The sequence below is a fragment of the Eubalaena glacialis genome, chromosome 2, assembly GCF_028564815.1.
Source record: "Eubalaena glacialis isolate mEubGla1 chromosome 2, mEubGla1.1.hap2.+ XY, whole genome shotgun sequence".
In the NCBI taxonomy this organism is placed as follows: Eukaryota; Metazoa; Chordata; class Mammalia; order Artiodactyla; family Balaenidae; genus Eubalaena; species Eubalaena glacialis.
In genome coordinates this window covers 55,312,089-55,330,772 of record NC_083717.1, presented here as the reverse complement: position 1 = coordinate 55,330,772, position 18,684 = coordinate 55,312,089, and the positions used below count along the sequence as shown (strand labels likewise).

At 35.8% G+C, this 18,684-nt stretch overlaps 3 pseudogenes; all 3 read left to right on the top strand.

The window, feature by feature from the left end:
- The first annotated feature begins 1,770 nt into the window (after positions 1-1,770).
- On the top strand, positions 1,771-1,852 carry LOC133085967 (small nucleolar RNA SNORD116; annotated as a pseudogene).
- Positions 1,853-5,212: 3,360 nt separating this feature from the next.
- Positions 5,213-5,294, top strand: LOC133085926 (small nucleolar RNA SNORD116; annotated as a pseudogene).
- Positions 5,295-10,533: 5,239 nt separating this feature from the next.
- LOC133085966 (small nucleolar RNA SNORD116) lies at positions 10,534-10,618 on the top strand (annotated as a pseudogene).
- Positions 10,619-18,684: the final 8,066 nt, after the last annotated feature.

Sequence of the window (18,684 nt, the reverse complement as noted above, 5' to 3'; positions counted from 1 at the left end):
TGTTTCTGTTTTGTAGATAGGTTCTTTTGTGCCATAATTTAGAGTCTATGTATAAGTGATATTATACTGTATTTGTCTTTCTCTTTCTGACTTACTTCACTTAATATGATAATGTCTATTTGCATCTCTATTGGGCAGTTTTTCATATTAAATTAGGATACCTGATTTCTACTTAAATTTTTATTTTAGTTCCATGATCCTTGTGTTGGTTTATTTCAATGTCTTATCATATTTTTCTAAGGTGTGGTTTCAATTGCAGTCCGATTGTCAGAGCCGATTTGCTGCTGTTTTGATCCCTTGGTTTCTTTGGTTTTGCTGGACCTTCACATATCTCCTACTAGTCCTGTATAAGGTGTTGGAAAGTTTTTTCTAGACTGGGTTACCTAAGGCTCTCACTGGGGTAAGGGAGACTTCAGCATACAGAAATGAAGAGTTCCTCTTAATTAAGGTTGCTCAATAACAAGGGATGACCTGACCTTTGTCACCCAGCTTTTAGCCTTTTTAGGTACAGAAAGAGTTTCTCTCTTCTAGACATCTTTGAGGCTAAGTAAATGAGAATACCTGCAGTGTAGGGATTCCTAGGCCAACTGATCAGTGAATGTGTTACAAATCTTTGCTCACTTTTGCTCTATTTTTGTAATTCAACTTAGAATCAGCACTTGTTTTTTTATGAAAGAACTAATTTTTTTCACCTTGAGAAGTGAAATGATGGAGAATATCATGACTATATCTGCCATCCAAACCTCACAGTCCAGTGGGAATTCTCACACTGGTAAGCATTTTGTCCTGAGAATACTGACATTAGAACATTGTAACATTCCAATGATAATAAAACTCTGGCCAAGCTAGTCAACTGTGAGACTAGGTCATTGACTGTGATGATTGGTCTCTGTGATTTAAAACTGCGAGTCATTGTGTCTGAGGGTGTTGGAATCCTGAGTGCTCAGTCTCTGCCGCATATCTCACGTTTAATATTCTTCTACAAATGTACCTGTATTGATGATGACTTCAGAAATGGATCTCAGTGGAGTCTGAATGAAATGACTGACAAAATTACTTCTGTGAGGTGAGGTCCAGCACAAAGGACTATACTAGGCAAAAAATGGAGGGAGTTCAATGGATCAAGAAGTACTACCAATAGTGACTATGGTATTTGAAAGTTAACCTGGTTGCATAAATTATAGGAGATAAATTTTTTAATTGTCTATAAACATCTGATTATCTGGTGGCAGAAAATACTGGACAGTATTTGCTCTGATGGAGGGTAGAGATTAACACAAATAATATTGTTAGAATAACATCAGAAATATTTCAGGAGAGAAATACATTATTTTATTTAATGTCAGGGTACATTTGTGAACCTTACCATCTTGTGCCTGGCAGACCAATGGACACATTTACTTCTCATCTTTCCACATTTTATTTTATTCCTACATGCAGCATGGATCAAGTACTGTGTTTCATATGAAAGAGAGGTGACATAAAGGACAGGATTCAGAATAAGTCTGCCTTTCCATCCTTAAGGTCCATTCTCAAACTGGTAAGAATTTTGTCCTGGAAATACTGACATTTTTCATAGGGGTAATGTAATATTTTAATAACAGTAAGTCTTTGACTATGCTAGTCAGCCTTGGAACCTTGGGAAGTATATGTGATATATGGTCTCCATGACTGAATTTGATAGGTCAGTGTGTCCATGGGTGATGAACTCCTGAGTGCTTGGTCTGTTGCTTAACTGAGCCTCAAAGTACCGCTTTTAATAATGTCTCTGGATTGATGATGACTGTTATTATTGATCTCAGAAAATCTGAACAAAATGAGTGACCTAATCAGTTCTGGGAAACTGAGGTCCAGCACAGATACCCACCCTGTGCAAAATACGTGGAGGGAGTGTTGAGTTTGTTCAGCTGTGAGGTACCAACAGGGACTGTTGTATTTGAAAGCTCACGAACGTGCATGCGTTCGATAAACTGAATTAGGCAGAGAGCTGTACTTCTACAGTGTTGGGATAATAGTGAAACTCTCTGAGTGCTCACCTGGCAGCATTATTTATGTACTTAGTAAACAGACTCTAGAGAGCCAGCACATGAGAGCGGAAAATGTGGGTATGGTTATGCTTACACATGTTTGTCTGAGCTGCTGGAATCTTCTGAGTAACAGGCTCTTTAGGGCAATTAGATGGTCAAAACTCAAAGAGATCACAGGTTTCATGGGTTTTTATTCTTCATTTCTACATTAAGTGAAACAATTACATGGAAATTGAAGCATAGGTACTATATTTTGGAATGTCTTCACAGTATATTTTAATCTGCTCGCCAACCCAGTCTTAAGTTTTCAACTGTTGTTTAGTTGTGTCTCTCTTTTTCCTCCTATCATGTGAAGAAGAAGTTTCATATACATTTGATTGCTGGCTTCAATTATATGCTGTAATAAACATTTTTAGATGTGAAATGATGTTTAAAATTCTTGCATTTTTATATGGATTTCATGACTTCTGCCCTCAGTGTGTTTCAAATGTGTATAAGAGAGATCCTGGTTGTAATGCATGGTTCTGAGGCATGTGCTCTGGGGAACTCTGAAACTAATGTCTTATAAAAAAAATTAATCTGTATACTACCATGTTCCAAATAGTGAGTGTAACTCTTCTGGTGATATCAGTTGTCCAGTGACTATCTATGGTGAATGTTATGTAAGCTTTTATCATTTAACATTATATTAAGAAGATTTTCTTTCTCAACCTCCCTAATTTTTGCTTGTGCTTTGTAGATTGGAAGTGATGTTGAATGGAAGGTACATTTTATTGCTTGGAATTCTCACCACTACACCAAGGAACTGCTGTTTTTATAACAGCTTTCTCACCTGGGAATGGCAAGAACAATGTATTCCAGAGATAACTCAATTTTCAATAAGTTTTTTGCAGGATTATTTTTGTTATTGTTTTTAAGAAATCAGGAATTCACATGGTTTTTTGAAGACTGTTAATTCAAATACTGTGAGGCATTAATAATATGGTGAGTTATTCATGTTTTCTGTCTCCTTTATTTCCATAACTTTTGCTCTTTCTTTGTTTGGAATATTATTTTTAAATACCTAAGTAAAGAAATAAATTAATACAGTTAAATGCAGGTGCACAGCGAACCATTCCATCTTTTGCTTGGTTGATAAATGGACATTATCGTTTCTCATCTTTACATATTACATCTTTACATTCTATTACTACAATTCAAGATGGACCAAGAGCTGGGTTTCATATGAATGAGTTTATTCCCTCTTCTTGAGATCTGACATGAAGGAGTATTTCAGTAACAATTTTGCCTCTCATCCTTAAGGGCCAGTGGGAATTTTCATGCTGGTAAGCACTTTGTCCTGAAGATACTGACATTCCTCTCAGGGAGTGTAACCCTCCAGTGACAATGGGACTCTGGGGTCACCAGTGATGCTGACCTCCACGGTTGAATAGTGTGGGCCAGTGTGTCCCAGGGAGATGGATTCCTGAGAGCTCAGTGTCTGCCACATGTTTCATTCTAAAGTTCCCTTTTATAAGTGTGCCTGGATAAATGGTGACTTCAAAAATGGACCTCAGTGGAATCTGAACGTAATGAGTGACAAAATCGCTTATGTGAGCTGAGGTCCAGTCCACGGACCATGCTAGGCAAAAGTGTGGAGGGATATTCAATTTGCTCAGCAGGTGTCCCCCAGAAAGGACTATGGTATTGAAAAACTAAGATGCTGGCATACGCTAGAGGAACTGAATTGTACAAAGGTCAATAAATAACCAATTTGGGGATGATATGATAACTCTTTGGGTACTTGGCTGCCAGCATGTACAAACGTAGTAAATAAACTCTGGGTAATCACCACTTGAATAATGAGTTCCATGAGAAATCTTTGTAACTACACTTGAACCATTCACACATTTATCTGAGCTACCAAAATCTTCTGAGTGATTATTGATATCTTTAATGTGCTTAGATTGTCAAAATTCAAAGATATTGTATTATGAACTTCTACTTTTCCTTTTCTATTAAGTGGAACAATTATATGTAAATTGAAGAGTAGATGTGTGGAATCTTCACAACATATTTTAATTTGCTTGCCAACCCAGACACCAGAATTAGAACAGTTGTTTCTTTGTTTTTCATTTTTCCTACAAACTGAGCAAGTAATTTCATATATTTTGAATGCTGGCTTCAACTACTAAACGTTTTTAGATGTGAAATGATTATACTTCAAATTCTTAGATTTTTACATGGATATCATTGGCCCCTTTCATATATTCTCAATGGGTTTCTAATGTGTTTAAAGAGACATCCTAGTTACAGTAAATGATTTTGCAGTGAGTGTTTTGGGGAAACTTTGAGACAAATATCTTAGAAAAAATTATATCTATTCTACTGTGATCAAAGTTGTGAGCATAATTGTTCTTGTCATCTCATGATCTAAGGAATATCTATTATGAATTCTTATAACTTCTTATAGCTGAATATTCCATTAGGAAAACTTTGTTTTGCAGTTTCCCTAATTTCCTGTGCACTTTTTTATTGGCCATGACATTAGAATTCCATGAATATCATCACCACACCATTGAAGTACTGATTTTGTCACTTGTGCCAGCTCTCTTAACTGGGAAGTAACAAAACAATACACTCCTAGGGTAACATCCAATTTTAGTAAATTTACTTTTCTGGATTATTTTTATTATTTTTTAAGTAATCAAAAATTGTATTGAGTTGATGAATAGTCAGTTAATACAAACAACTTTACTAGCATTAATAATCTGTTGAGGCATCTGGGGCTTCAGTCTCCTTTATTTTTAAGATTTTATGCTTTTCTCTACTTTAACCAGAAACATCCTAGAGGAGTAATAAATTAGGATATATTTTACATAAAGATACATAGCACATCTTCTTGTCTTATGCAATTTTGACAAATAGACATGTATACCTTTCACCTTTTCACATTTATACTTTCCCACAGGTAGATATGGACCAAAAACTAGGTTTCATATGGACGAGTTTCTTCCTACTCCTTGATATGTGCCATGAAGGAAAGTATTAGGAATAATTCTGCCCTCCATCCTCAAGGGCCAGCGGGAATTCTAATATCAGTAAGTATTTTTTCCTGAAAATACTCCATCCCAGGGAGACGGAGTCCTGAGAGCTCAGTGTCTGCCACATATCCAAGGATCAAGGTCTCTTTCACAAATGTGCCTGGATCGATGATGACTTAAAAAATGGATCTTGTTGGAATCTGAACAAAATGAGTGACAAAATCACTGATGTGAACTGAGGTCCAGCACAAGAGACCATGCTAGGCAAAAATGTTGGGGTAGAGCTCAGTTTGGTCAGCTAGTGGAACCTATAGGGTCCATAGTAATTGAATGCTATCCTGATTGCATACATTAAGGGAATTGAATTTCACAGAGGTCTATAAATATCTGACTTAAGGATGACATGGCAACTCTTTGAATGCTTGGCTGGCAGTATCCATGCATTCATAGTAACCAGATCCTGGAGAACCAGCACAGGAATAGAGAGGCTGGTGGTAAATGGTTATGTCTACCCATGAGCCAGTCACACATTTTTCTTAGGTGCCTAAGTCTTCAGAGTGAAGTCAATTCAAGGCAGAATATATGAGTGTTTATTTATCTCTTAAAGTAAAAGAAAAATATAGAAATTGAAGAGCAGTTTCTATTTGTCAAAATGTCTTCCAGAATGTTTTAATTTCCTTGCTGACCAAGTCACAAGTATTGGAAGAGTTTTTTTCCCTGTCACCCAAAGAGGAATTTTCTAGACGTTTATGTTATGGATCCAAATAGATGCTGTATTAAACATTTTAAATTAAAAATTATTATATTTCCAGTTATTTATATTTTAGGTAGTTTTCATTGCCCAGTATTCATATTGTGTTAGTGGGTTTCGTAGTATTGAAGGGGAGATCCTAGTATTAATGCCTGATGCTGAGGGAAGGCTTTGGGGAAACTTTGAGACCAAAGTCTTATGACTTTCAGTGTTACCCTGATCCAAGTAGTGAGCATTATTTTTCTTCTTATACAGATAGTCAAGGGAATATTTATGGTTTATTCCTTATAATCTGTTATTAGTTAGTAAACTTTCAATTACGATGGTTTGGTTTGTCAAATTCCCTAATTTCCCAATATATTCAGTAGATTAGAGGTGATATTGAAGTTGGATGGAATTCCTCCCACTTCTTCAAGGAACTGCTGATTTTGTCACTCATACCAGCTCCCTTCTACGGAAATAATCACAACAATGCACTCCAGAGGTAACATTGCAATTTTTAATAAATGTATTTTCCTGGGTTTTTCTAGTATGTGTTTTTAGCGAGCAAGATTACAGATGGTGTTTTGGAGCCTGTTAATCCGAACAATGTGAGGCTTTTAATAGTCTGGGTCATCTGAGGTTTCTGTGTACTTTTTCCTCAGGATTTTAATGCTTCCTCCATTTTGAATAACATCAGAAGATCCTACTAGAGAAATAGTATTTTTGTATACTTGTGCATAGTAAACATCTTGTGTTGTAACCCCCATAAAAGGACTATGATATTAGAAAACTAAGATGCTGGCATATGCTAGAGGAAATGAATTGTACAGAAATTATAAATAACCATTGTGGAATGACAACTCTGAGTGTTTGGCAGGCAGCATCTTTACACCCATAGTAAACAAACAGTGGAGAACCAGCACATGAAATGGTTGTGCTTAAACTAGGGCATTCGCAGTTTCCTTAGATGTTGCAGTCTTTTGTGAAGATCAGCCTGTTTAGGTCTATTAGATAGCCAATTAGAAAGAAATTATTAGTTTTTGCTTGTCATTTATCTCTTACGTAAAAGAAATATGGGAAAATAGAAAAGTTTATTGCATTCGTGAGATTATCTTATATCATGTTTTAATTTGCTTGTTAACCTATCAATTCAAAGAGTAGAATATGTTTTTTTCTTTTTCTTGTCACTCAGGGAGAAATTTCCTAGATATTTGATGATGGATTAAATTTAGATATGTCATTAAACATTTTTAACATGAAATGATTAAATTTCTAATTCTTGGAATTTTATGTGGATATCATCAGCTAATATTCATATTCCTTCAATGGGTTTATATGTTTAAAGAGAAGTTGTAATTTTAGTAAGTAATAGGGGGAATTTTGGGTCAACTTTGAGATGAAGGTCTTAGAAAAATTGATTTCCTATGCTACCCTTTTCCAAGGAACAAACATAATTTTTTCTCATTATATAGATGGTCAAGTGAATATCTGTGGTTAATTCCTTATTACTTTTTATCAATTGACATTCAATTGGGAAGGTTTTATTTCACAACTTCCTTTATTTCCTCTGTGCTTTGAAAAATAGAAGTGACTTTGGAATTGCATGGAATACTCACCACCATAAAAAAGTGCTGATTTTTTTGCTTTCACCTGTTCCCTCTCCTGGGATGGAACAGAATAATGAACTCCAAAGCTAATAACCAATTTTAAACAAATTTTCTTTTTATGGCTTATTTTTATTATATTTTTTGTAATCAGATAGGTAATTGGTTTTGTGAAGTATCTGTTAATCCAAATAATGTGAGTTATTAATTATCTGGTGAGGTCCAATATTTTGTCTCCTTTATTTCCAAGGTTTTTGTGCTTTCTCCCTTTGAATAACATCAGAAACATTCTAGTAAAGTAATATGTGTATATTTAATATGAAGGTACATAATAAATCTGCTTGTCTTGTGCATGTTTGACAAATAGACATATATACATCTCATTTTTCCATATTTTTACTCTATTTCCACAGGTATGGACCACTGGTTGAGTTTAATATGAAAGAGTTTATCCCTCTTCTTTAGAGGTGACATGAAGGAAAGTATTGAAAATAATTTTACCATCTCATCCTCAAGAGCCAGTGGGAATTGTAACATCAGTAAGCATTTCATCCTGAAAATACTGACATTCCTCTTAGGACATTGTAACACTCATATGACAATGAGACTCTGGCTGTGCTAGTCAGTCATGGGGCTGTCATCGACTGTGATGACTGGTCTGCATTATTGAATACTGTGGGTCAATGTGTCTGAAGGTGTCAGATCCCTGAGTGCTCAGTGACTGCCACATATCTCAGGATCAAAGTCCCTTTTACTAATGTGCCTGGATTAATGATAACTTCACATATGTTTCTCATTGGAATATGAACATATTGAGTGATAAAATCATTTGTCAGCTGAGGTCCCTCCCAGGTACCATGCTAGGCAAAAAATGTGGAGGGAGCTCAATTGGTCTAGTAGAAGTACCAGCCAGGACTGAAGTGTTTGAAAGCTCACATGATTGCATACATTAAGGGAAATGAGCTGTACAGAGATCTATAAATGTCTGGTTTAGGGACGACGTGGAAACTCTTAGAGTGCTTGGCTGACAGCATCCATTCACTCATAGTAATCAGACTCTGGAGAACCAGCAAATGAGTAGTGAGACCCAGGATATATGTTTTTGTCTACCCTTGAGCCATTCACAAGATTTCCTTAGATGCTACAATCTTGTGAGTGAGCAGTAGTCTATTGAGGTCAATTACATAGTCAGTTCAAAAGATATTATGTCTTTACTTGTCATTTTTTTTAGATAAAGCAAATATATGGAAATTTAAAAGTAGTTTGTATTTACAGGAATATCTTAGGGCATGTTTTGATTTGATTGTTAACTCAGTCACAAAAATTCATACAGTTATTTTTCTTCTCACCCAAAGAGAAATTTTCTAGACATTTGAGTGATGGAGTCAAGTATATGCTGCACTAAATATTTTTATTTGTGAAATTATTGCGTTTCCAGTTCTTGGCATTTTATTGGTTAGTATTCATATTCCTTCAGTCTGTTTCACATGTGTTTTAAGGGAGATCCCAGTTTTAATGAGTGATTCTAAGCGTCCTTTGGAGAAATTTTGACTAGGTCTTAGAACAAATGAGTTTCTATACTTTCCTGTTCCATGGAACAATGCTATTTTTATTCTTATCATACAGGTGGTCAACAAATGTATGTAATTAATTCCTTATAACCTCTTATCAATTAATATTCAACTTGGAAGGTTTTCTTTCTCAACTCCTCTAATTTCCTCTGTGGTTTGTAGGTTGGAAGTAATATTGGAATTGCATGGAATTCTTACCACCCCACCAAAGAAGAGCTGGTTTTGTCACTTCTGCCAGCTCCTTATCTAAGAAGAAATCAAATGATGCACTCTCAAGGTAACATTTAATCTTTTATAAATTTTTCCTGAGTTATTATTTTTTAAGTAATCAAGAATTTAATTGGTGTTGTGTAGAGTCTGTCAATTCAAACAGTGTGAGGACTTAATAATCTGGTGATTCTTTGAGGCTTCTTTCTGTTCTTTTCCAGAATTTTTGCATTTTCTCAGTCTTCCTACTAATGCCTCATACAGGAATTAAGCATGGAGATGATGGTAAAGCCATTCCTCACCAGTGTGGCAGAGAGAAATTGTTTCTACTGAGCGGTGTGCTTGGCCAAATGTCACTGAATCCTCAGCAGTGTGGCCTGGTGAGCACCACCCTGACAATAGGACGGGAAGTATTTCATGGTGAGAGGGCTCAGTGTCTGACTTTTCCTCTCTGCACCATCCCAACCTCTCTAGTCACATGTCAGTATTTACTGTGCCTGTGTGAGTCCTGCCTGCATTGCTGTGACCATACCATGTAGAATCAGGCATAGAGTAACTGTGCATTCTCTGCAAATTGCCAGGTTCCTGAGCTCAAGCAAGTTTAGTGCTATAGGTGATTTTTAGACGACTGTTCTTTATTTGCCTATCATGGCTTTTTGCAGTTTTCTCCTCCCCAATCCATTCGGTCATCTTTGAGGATAAAATAATTCTGAGATTTAATTTACAGAATATATATGCATTATATGTATTGTTTTGATTGAATTGTTCACCAGGCCAACATTTTCCTGGAACTTTAAGCACATTCCGACAGTCTGATTGCACGTTTAATTTGTCTGGCAGAAAATGTTGGACAATATTTGCTCTTATGGAGGCCAGAGAGCCTAACACAATTAATGTTGTTGGAATAACACTGAAAACATCCTAGCAGAGCAATGCATTAGCTTATTTAATAGGAGGGTACATTATTGAACCCTACTGTCTTATGCCTGACAGACCAATGGACAGGTTTACTTCTAATCTTTCCACATTTTTATTCTACCCCCACAGGGTAACAAGGATAGAGCTCAGGTTTCCTATGAAAATGTTTATTCCTTCCCCTTGAGATGCGACATGAAGGAAAGGCCCATCCTAAGAGGCCAGTGGAAATTCTCAAGTCAGTAAGCATTTGTCCCTAAAATATTGACCTTCCTTCTAAGGATTATATAATATTCCAATTACCGTAAGGCACTGTCTATGATAGTCAGCTGTGGAGCCTGGATCACTGATGTGGGGTCTGGTCTCCATAACTGAGTAGAGTAGATAAGTGATTAACTTAGGAGTTTCTTTCACTTTCTGAGGTGAGCAGTGCCCTATTTTAGAAACTCATGTGTATCAATGATTGCTATAATAATTGATCTCATTTAAAAATCTGAACAAAATGAGTTACACAATCACTTCTGTGAAACTGAGGTCTAGCATAGATACCCACCCTAAGCAAAATATTTACAGGGTGGAGATCAGTGATGTCATTCATGTGGTATCAGGAAGAACTGTGGTATTAGAAAGCTAAGCTGCTTGCCTGCATTAGAGGAACTGAACTGTACAGTGTCTATTCATATCTAATTTTCAGGTGAAATTGCAACCCTTTGAGTCTTTAGCTGGCAGCATAAATACACTTGTAGTAAACAGACCCTGGGGAACTAACACATGAGCACCGAAGATTCTAGAAATGGTTGTACCTACACTTGAGCCATTCACACAGTTGTCTGAGCTGCTGGAGTCCTCTCTTGAGGGCTATTTATAGGTGGTCAAAATACAAATTATGGATTTTTACTTTTCCCTAGTAAGTGAAACAAATATATGATAATTAAAAAGTAGGTACTATATGTGAGACCTTCACAATATATTTTAATTTGCTTGCCAACCAGTCACTAGGATTGAATTATTGTTTCTTTGTTTTTTGTTTTTCTCATCAACCAAAAGAGCAACACACAAGTACTGGTTTCAACTATATACTGCATTAAACATTTTCAGATGTGAAATGATTAAATTTCCAGTTCTTGTGTTTGTTTGTTTGTTTTACATGGATTTCCTTAGCCACTTTTATATACCCCCAATGGATTTCTAATGTGTTTAAAGAAGGATCCTAGTTATAATGGATGAAGTTATGGTGGGTACACTGAGGAAACTTTGAGACAAATGTCTTAGAACAAATATTTCTAAACTGATATGTTCCAAGGAGTGAGCATTTATAGTTCTTGTCATATTGATTGCCACTGAATATCTTTGATGTATTCCTTATAGCAACTTGTTACTAAATATTACATTAGGAAAGTTTTGTTGCTCAACTCCCTAATTTCACTTGTGCTTTGCAGATTGGAAGTGATGTTAGAGAGAAGGGACATTTTGCTGCTTGGAATTCTCACTGCCACACCAAAGAAGTGCTGTTTTTGTCACTTGCACCAGCTCCTTTCTCTGGGAAAAATCAAAACAATGCTTTCCATATGTAATATCCAATTTTAATAAATGTATGTTCCTAGATTATTTTATTATTTTATTAAACAATTTAGAATTTTATTGCTTTTGTGAGGTGTCTGTTAATCCAAAGAGTGTGAGGCATTAATAATCTGGTGAGTCATATGAGGCACTTTTCCACCCCAAATTTTTGCACTATCATCTGTCTTTTGAATAATTTCAGAAACATCTCAGTAGAGTGATAATATGTATTACATGCATATACATAGTGAACGCTCCTGTCTTGTATATAGTTGACAAATGGACTCATCCTACTTCTCATCTAAATGCACATTTATTCTTTCCCACAGGTTGATGTGTTCCAAAAACTGGGTTTCATATGGATGAGTTTATCCCTTCCCCTTGAGATGAGACATGAAGGAAAGTGTTGGGAATAATTCTGCTTTCCATCCTCAAAGGCCTGTGTGAATTCTCACAAAGGTAAGCATTTTGTCCTGAGGATACTGATATTCTTTTAGGGACTTGCAATGTTCCAATGACACTGAGAGTCTATCTGCATTAGTCAAACATGGAACTGGGTCACTGATTGTGTTTGCTGGTCTCCATGACTTAATAGCATGGACTGTGTATCCAGTGGTGATGGGATCCTTATTGTTCAGTGTTTGTCACCTATCTCAGGCTCACAGTTGCTTTATAAACATGCTGGGGCCAATGATGGCTTCAATAATTGATCTGTTGGAAAATCTGGACAAAATGAGTGACAGAATCACTTCTCTGAAACTGAGTTCAATATATATAAAAGGACATATAACAAAATTAGTGTTACTCTGAAGTAGATTGTGATAATTTAAGGTGCATTTGTAAACCCTAGGGTCAGTACTAAGCAAATAACTCAAAAACATTAAAAGAACTACCGAAGAATTAAAATAGTACAATAAGAAGTATCTATTTAATACAAAAAAGGCAGCTAAGAATGAACAGAGAAACCAAAATGATATGACTTCTAGAAAACAGACAGGAAAATGGCAGGCATAAATCCAACCACATGACCATTATATTAAATTTAAAAGACAGAAACTGGGAGATTTCATTTAAAAAATTAAACAGGTATACATTGTTCATAAAAGAGATACTTTAGAACAAAAAACACAAACTGTCTGAAAGTAAAAGATTAGTAATTATATCATGCAGAGAATACCCAGAATAGAGCAAGAGTGGCTATACTGACATCAGAGAAAATAGTCTTTATGGTAAAATATTACTAGAAAAGAAGAAGGATATTATACGATAGAAGGTTTAATTACATAATCATCAAGTAATAGTGTCTCAAATTACATAAAGCAAACACCGACATGATCAAAAGGATAAATAGGCAATTAAGCAGTAACATCTGGCCTGAAGAGGTACTGAAGAGTACCCTCTTCTTAATAATTGATAGACCAATATAGAGAATCAGTGTGGTTATAGCATACTTGAGCAATCTTATCAACCAACTTGACCTGACATATATAGAACACTCTACCTAACAATAGCAGAGCACAAATTATTTTCAAACACATCTGGAACATTTTCTGGCATAGGTCATATGCTAAGTTATAAAACTGAACTCAGTGAATTTTAAAAGATTGAAATTGTATAGAGTATGTTCTGTGACCACAGAAGAATTAAATTAGAAATCAAACAAGTCAATCTGGGTTATTACTAAATATTTGGAAATTAACATCTTTTACAAGAACCCATGGTCAAAGACAAAATTATAAAAGAAAACATTTAGAACTGAGTGGGATACAACTAAAGACATGCCTAGATGGAAATTTATAGTTTTAAATGATTATATTAGAAAAGAGGAAAAATATCAAACAAATAATCTAAGCTTTAACACTAAGAAGCAAGAAAAAGACTAAACTAGAGAATTAAACCCAAATCAAGTAAAAGGGAGTAAATAATACATTTCTGAGCAAAGGTCAATGACATAAAAGTAAAACCCAGAATAGCTATAGGGAAAACCCATGAAACTGAAAGCTAGATTGGTTGGAGGAATGCTACTATTTGTCTCATTGTGTTTTCTTGAGAGAAAGTGGCTCTGGAGGAAAGCAACGTTCTAGTTGCACTTTAAACTCAGTAACAGGGGCTTCCCTGGTGGCGCAGTGGTTGAGAATCTGCCTGCCAATGCAGGGGACACAGGTTCGAGCCCTGGTCTGGGAAGATCCCACATGCCGCGGAGCAGCTGGGCCCGTGAGCCACAATTACTGAGCCTGCGCGTCTGGAGCCTGTGCTCCACAACAAGAGAGGCCGCGATAGTGAGAGGCCCGCGCACCGCGATGAAGAGTGGCCCCCGCTTGCCACAACTAGAGAAAGCCCTCGCACAGGAAAGAAAGACCCAACACAGCCATAAATAAAAAAAATTAAAAAAAAATTTCTAAACTCAGTAACATGCCATTGATATTAGGTTTGCATTACTATCAGTATCAGTGCTGATCTCTGTGAAGTTTCCAGAAGATTCATTGACAATATACCACCGTTCAAATTTACCTGTTGCTAGCCAGTGGTTTTTTTGATTTGTTTTTGTTTATTTGTTCACTTTATTTTGCTTGTCAATAGTTTAATCTATTTTGGGAGGACCCTTGTTATAACATCAGATACATACATTAATAATATGGTGAGTCCTCTGTGGTTTCCATTCCTGTAGATTCTAGGATTTTTCACACTTCTGTGCTTAGCTCAAAGCATAAAAGCATTGGACATTGAGAGTGCTTGAATAGTTCCTTCCTTTTTAGGAATGAAGATGATGTTGGGCCAAAATGAGGTATATGATTGAGAGAAGGTCCCTGAAACCTCAGCAGTGTGTCCTGTTGAGTGACCATTTGAAGAGAATGGGAAACTGCCCCAAACACAGTTCATGACAGAATGGAACACTCTATGCACTCCTTACCTGTTTAGTTATTTTTCTCAAATTAATGAGTATTCACAGTGTATTCTCAACATAGTCGATGTCATCATCCTGGGGTGAAAAATTGGTTCTTGGGGATCAAAAGAAATCTTAAATATTACAGTAGTTCATTGTCCTCCAAACAGCCATAGTACATAAGCAGATATACAGCATATCTGTGGTACTAAAATTTGGGGGCAGGGTTGAAAACTAGGAGAAAATGTCTAAGAAGGATATCCAGGAAGGCGATGGGAAAAAAAGGTTGTGAAACACTGTTGAACATGTTTCTGCCGTCCAACTATATAAAAATCAGGTGTGATGTAAGCCAGAGCACTTGCTACCATTTGCCAAGATTTCCTTAGTAGTAGCAGGTTTTACAGAGACAGTGATTTAAGAAGGTTGTGTTTCTTTTCCCATTAGAGGCACTTAATATCTTTCTCTTCCTCAATACATTATCTTAACTTAGGTCTTAAATATTTTCTGAAGAAGTGTGTCTGTGTAGGTTCCTTTGAAGGCAATGGCTGCTTATCTTCTATTGGGACTTTCAGAAAACTCAAAGTCCACAACTATATATTTTCCAGCAGGAATATTTAGGACTAAATTTGCTGTGTCTGAGACCAATAGCTATTGCCATTGTGCAATAACATAGGCACAGTGATATGCCATTTCTCACCCCTAAGATTTCCAGACCTTTGTTCAGCAGAAACCAAAGTTCTATTGGACACAAGTTATCTAGAGCTATTACATGTATGTTACTATATGATAAGAGATGTAGTTATTATAAAAATAACATCTTTAAAATACTTGTTGAAATTTTAGGTAAGATTATTTTGGAAAAATATGTTGGAAAATAGAATTATAAGCTATCACATTATGACAAATGTTTCTAAATTTGTTTATTGACTTGTCAGGAAGCAAGAAAATGAAATAAGACAGTGGCCTTGTATCAATATGTTTATATTCAGAAGACCAATGCATGTTTTAACAAGGGTATGTTTTTTGCTTAACTTTAATATAAAAGTTAAAATTTTACTCCTTTACATAAATCTAGTATTTCAATATATTTTAATGGTTGACATGATAATAGAAGAAAACCTGTAAATACATTTGATAAAATTTGTGATATAGTGTTCTGCAGATGACTTCAGAAAGAGTATTTAGACATCACTTTAAGATAGATACAGTTTTTCATTTGTTCATCGGGTGATCAGCAAAGTTGAGATCAGTAAATCACATGTAAGCCATTGTTCTCTGCATTTTTGAAGATAATCTGAACATAGTAATCAAATGTGTTCTTCATTTTGTCACATCTATAGTTATATTGAGATAGCTTAAAAATCATATATTAAAATATTGTATTTATCGATATGTTTTAGATGAAGAATAGTTAGTACACTTCTGATTATTGCACAGAACTGTACCTTTTCACTAGATTATTGTTTTGGGGCAAATTTTAGACTACTTTTTTAAAAAGAGTAATTTAGCTTAATCCAATGTTTCTAGGTATTTGGATATTATTGACAGACATTTTTTCTAAAGATGGTCTTATGATAATTGATAAACTAGAAACAATTTTCTTTTGCCATTGGAATTGTTGGGAGCTTCTGTTGGACTTCACTGGGTTGTAATAGAGAAACCATGTTTTCATTGATCTGTACATAATAGTAAAAAAATTGTTTTCTAACATTTAGTCTTAATGGAATGAGAATATTTTACCTTGCTAACATAATTATTGGTCAGATACTCTCTGTGTCTATTGGACCTCAGGGGGAAGGGAGAACAGTGCATGTCTGAAGGTTGTGCACTTAACACACAAAGGACTTAGCAACATCCACCCTGCCCAGTCTGTGTGTAGCACAGGATACTCACATTTTATGAATGTTTTATTGTTAAATTAGATTACATGCATGTGTGTTTGTGTACCGTTTATATGTACCCATAGGTGCATTTATATCTGCATATACTCTTTCTTAAACTGTTACTTTTCCTCTTTTTTTTTTTTCCTGTCAGGTGATAGAGCCTAGAAGGAAAGGGAAACTGTCTATGCCTTTGCCTTAACTTTTGAATGTCAGTTCTAGAGAAGGAGGTGACAACTTACTTCTCAACCAATGCTCTCTCTTCCTACCTGTGGTCCTTTGGACACCCTCGCAGGTATGACTATACAGGCAGGGAACTACATGTTTATTAGAAAAAGGTCTCAAATGGATAGGCATTGATAGATCTTGCTCTTCTTAAGTTTGATGACATTTGGTTGTAGCTAAATAGCATTAAAAACCAATCCAAGAGCCAGATGAGAGTGAGAATAGTAATTGGAAGTTACAGCTTTGGGTCATAACAGGTCTTCCTAAATGGGGGTCTTTCCTCAACTATTCTATCCTAAAACTAAAGCTACCTCTATAATACCATTTACTAAGTTACTTCTCAGCTCTTTATTTGTATGATTGATTCATCAAATGGAGTTTTAATTTCTTATGGCCTGATGTTTTTAGTGTCAAAATTGTCACCAATTTTGTGACACAGGCACCTAATGGGCTGTCAGACATAGAGTAGGCTTTCAATAAAATTTTATTGAGAATAGGTATATGAATAGATGATATAGAGTGATTTTATAAATAACCTGGCCAACTAAGCAGAAAATAATAAATGATAAAAAAGAAACAATTTTCAGCAGGATCCAGGCAATCTAGTCAGCTTTGGAAATGTACAAGAGAGAACGTCTCTGATACAAGGTGCTGATATTGAAATGTATAGAGTTATGAGCAGCTAGGTATAATTTCAGAGCTGCGTAACGGAGTAGAAAGCAGCTTCCAAATGAAATCAATCTGGGAGAGTACTGAAGGGTGACTTCCCAGCTTCCAGCTGAATTGCCTTTTTCACTGGAAGTGGTGTTTCTTTTCTTTTTTTTTTCTTTTTTTCCCCCTCAGAGGATGACTTCTTGGGAACTCTTTTGGGAATGAATGATATCAGTAAATCCCTGAAGCAAGATTCTTCAGACAGAGCCTATTCACCTACGTGTTGTCCAAGGGCTACCCTCTGAAGGTAAGGTTTTTGTCAGAATAGTCATTGCTTTCTAGGAGCAACCACATCTGGGTAGAAAGTTAGACGTTAATTTTCTGAAGATTGATGACTTATGGTTCCATTCTAATTGAAAGGCCAGATTGTATAATGAGTTAAGAGATATAACTTCTGACTGGTGTGAGGTGATACCTCACTGTGGTTTTGATTTGCATTTCTCTAATGATTAGTGATGTTGAGCATCTTTTCATGCATTTGTTGGCCATCTGTATGTCTTCTTTGGAGAAATGTCTATTTAGGTTTTCTGCCCATTTTTGGACTGGGTTGTTTGTTTTTGTGATATTGAGCTGCATGAGCTGCTTGTATATTTTGGAGGTTAATCCTTTGTCAGTTGCTTCATTTGCAAATATTTTCTCCCATTCTGAGGGTTGTCTTTTCGTCTTGTTTATGGTTTCCTTTGCTATGCAAAAGCTTTTAAGTTTCATTAGGTCCCATTTGTTTATTTTTGTTTTTATTTCCCTTACTCTAGGAGTTGGGTCAAAAAGGATCTTGCTGTGATTTATGTCATAGAGTGTTCTGTCTATGTTTTCCTCTAAGAGTTTTATAGTGTCTGGCCTTACATTTAGGTCTTTCATCCATTTTGAGGTATCACCTCACACCAGTCAGAATGGCCATCATCAAAAAAATCTACAAACAATAAATGCTGGAGAGGGTGTGGAGAAAAGGGAACCCTCCTGCACTGCTGGTGGGAATGTAAATTGATACAGCCACTATGGAGAACAGTATGGAGGTTCCTTAAAAAACTAAAAATAGAACCACCATATGACCCAGCAATCCCACTACTTGGCATATACCCTGAGAAAACCATAATTCAAAAAGAGACATGTACCACAATGTTCACTGCAGCACTATTTACAATAGCCAGGACATGGAAGCAATCTAAATGTACATCAACAGATGATTGGATAAAGAAGATGTGGCACATATATACAATGGAATATTACTCAGCCATAAAAAGAAACGAAATTGAGTTATTTGTAATGAGGTGGATGGACCTAGAATCTGTCATACAGAGTAAAGTAAGTCAGAAAGAGAAAAACAAATACCATATGCTAATGCAT